This window comes from Otolemur garnettii, unplaced genomic scaffold, assembly GCF_000181295.1.
Source record: "Otolemur garnettii isolate 467f Iridium unplaced genomic scaffold, OtoGar3 scaffold00039, whole genome shotgun sequence".
Lineage (NCBI taxonomy): Eukaryota > Metazoa > Chordata > Mammalia > Primates > Galagidae > Otolemur > Otolemur garnettii.
In genome coordinates, this window is record NW_003852434.1 from 6327961 (window position 1) to 6331053 (window position 3093).

General features: G+C 39.3%; 1 protein-coding gene and 1 pseudogene across 2 annotated transcripts in view; both read right to left on the minus strand.

Annotated features, from left to right (window-relative positions):
- The window catches only part of MRPS18C (mitochondrial ribosomal protein S18C), a 13703-nt gene that overhangs the window by 7141 nt on the left and 3469 nt on the right, over nt 1-3093 (minus strand). The gene's annotated exons all lie outside the window — the stretch shown is intronic.
- Nucleotides 1196-1956, minus strand: LOC105887005 (annotated as a pseudogene).

Sequence of the window (3093 nt, forward strand, 5' to 3'; positions counted from 1 at the left end):
AGGAACGTATTAAATTGCATTCCCACCAGCAATGTAGATTCCCTATTTAACAAATGGTGCTGGACGAACTGGCTGGGGACCTGTATAAGACTGAAACTAGATCCACACCTCTCACCATTAACTAAGATAGATTCTCACTGGATTAAGGACTTAAACTTAAGACATGAAACCATAAAAATACTTGAAGAAAGTGCAGGGAAAACACTTGAAGAAATTGGCCTAGGCGAATTTTTTATGAGACAGATCCAAACTTTCATAATCCAATTTTCATTCAGTTCACTTGTTACGACTGACTCCAGGGTTGTCCAACCTTTTGGCTTCTCTGGGCCGCACATTAAATACACAAACACAAAAGAAAGCTGATGAACCAAAAAAAAAAAGGTCTGTGTATATGATGTCTGCTATCAGAGACAGGCAAAAAAATGTCCTCATATAATCTAATTCTGCAGCAGCCTACTGAGAGTCTTTTTAAAAATCATTGAGCAGGTCCCATGTTTTCAATCACTAACATATAAAATGTATAACTTAAGTAATAAAATGTCTTTGGTTTTTTTTTATTATAAAAGAAAAGTGGGCAACATAAAACTAGTAGGATATTTGACATTGTCCTTGAGAAACTAATGCATTAATATTAATATCTCTTCCATCAACTACTGGTTTGATGGAAGTAGTTGCAATTCTCAGTGAGTTCTCAAGGTGTTCATTGGATATTTTGTTTCTAATTTTACTCTTAATGTGCTTTATTCTTGAAAATAGTTGCTAGTAAATGCGGTTGCTGCCCAAAAGCAATGACATACATAAGGCATGATTGTGAAGCAAGGGGTGTTTGTCTCTGGAAAGATAAGACCCATGAAAGTTCAGTAAAGAGACATGCTCAAATTTTCTTTAAATTCAATGTCAGAGTGCAGCTCTATGCATTCTGCAATTTGGCAAGTAACATATCAACAGAAAATGGAGTCAGAACTGCATTATTATTTCCCTAGAAATCATAAAATCTGTTTTCAAATTCTTGTATCAAGTCAAGAAGCAAGACTGTATTTTTCACCAGTCATAAGAACTGTGGTTAGCCAATGTGTCAAAATGTATAAAATTGTTTGCCGTAATTTAAGCTTACCATAATTCATTTTCATTTGGAATGCTGTTATGATTTGAAACATTGTATTGATAAGTTGGTTTTCTTTTTTTAGAAAATTATTCACCTTTTATTAATTAGCACCTTAGAAGAAACCAAGAAGATAGATGAAGTAGTAGAGCAAGGATAGCTCCCAAACACGCACAAAGGAACAAAGGCAGATGGGCTCAGGAAGCAGAGGCAGAAGGGAGGCTGCACCCTCTGGGAATGGGCCCAGACCCAAGGGTGCTCCAGGATCTGGGCCAGGGGCAGCCGTTCCTGGGGCTTGGATCAGAGAAGCTTGGAGATCAGGTCCTGGGCACCCAAAGGCATTGTTTAGGGGAACCTCGCATCTTGAGGATACATCTGTAGGTCTCATTGTAGGAGGTGCTCTCAGAGGGTGCAGCTCATAGCAGAGCACCCCAATGCACCACAGACCCACCTCTTCATGTCCTCCCCTCGACCATTTCTGGGGGCAAGTAGTCAAGTGTTCCACACATTATCTTTCTCTTCAGAGAGGGGGTATGCACAGACCAAACAAAATCTGCAATCTTCACCTCACCCCTGAAACCCAGAAGCAGGGTTTCTGGCTTAATATCCCTGTGAATCACTTTTTTGTCATGGCAGTAAGTCAAGGGTATCTGCCAACTCCTCCATTATCTGAATGAGCAAAGCAAAGGCAATCTGGAAGTAAAACCTGCCCAATTGCCCATGGCTGTTCGCTGCTCATCAAATGTGTGGTTTTTCTGCAGGTCCCTGTACAGCTCACCCATTACAGCATATTCCAGAATCAGATACACACAGCGAACATCATGGAAGTAATTACACAGCCTTAGGATACTGGGGTGTTACAGATGCAACTGGATTTCACTTTCCCTGTGCAGCTGGTGCTCCAGTCCTTTCTTCTCTATCTGTGACTTGAAAAGAACCTTCAGGGCCACAATACAATGGCTTTCCTTGAGCCAAGCCAGGTACACATTTCCAAATTTCCCCTGGAAAGGCGACAGGGGGACATGAGGCCCAGGCCAAGGCTCTTCCAATTCACTGGCTCCCGCGGTCTCCTCCTGTGTGTGTGTGTTGGCGGGGGGGGGAGGGGGGTGTCAAGCAAGGGCTGGTAGCTTCCAGATCTGACATATTGTGCCAATAAGTTGGTTTTCCCCTTGAAGATGCACGTTTAACTCATTTAAAGTTCTGGCACAAATTTGGTTACCATAAACAACTTGATAACATGTTGCAAATCATAAAATCTCTTCAACATTTAGCCTCCACTTGGCCATCTTACTTTTGAAAGGTAAATGATGCCACTTCAATCAGCATCAATACTTTTAACAATTTCCTGGAATTGGTAATGATGCAATCCCTTGGCCCATAACTATACCAGATTCACTGACATGGACAAAGAAACATAGGTATTTTTACTATATCTTTTAACACAGGTATTTTTACTGCTTCTTATAAATCTCCTGATTTAATTGTGTCTTTTAATGGCACTAAAGAAGCTATTTCTTCATTGACATTGTATTTGTCATCAATTTCTCTAGTAAAAATGGTAAGTGGAGCTTACCAATGCTGTCATCTATCACCAAAGCATAACATTTAAAATTAACAGCTTCATTATCCAAACTTCCTCCAGTAGATTTTCTAATTTCTTTAATTCACCTAGCTATAGTCTAGTGAGACAACTTGATTTCTGAAGTATCTGTATTTTTTTCAGGGCAAATTACATCTGCCATGCTTTCTGTACATTACTTAATAAACTCACCCTTGCTAAATGGCTTTGATTTTTTGCTATTAAATGTGCTACCACATAACTAGCAGAATTATAATCTTTAAAAATAATTTTTGTTCTGAGGGCAGACTTTTTATCAGTTCCACTATTTTGTCCCTTCAACACAATCCTTCACATACATCAAATTCGGCAGCATGTTTTTACATATAATGTCTTTTCAAATTATAGTCCTTGAAAATTTATTCCCTACAAG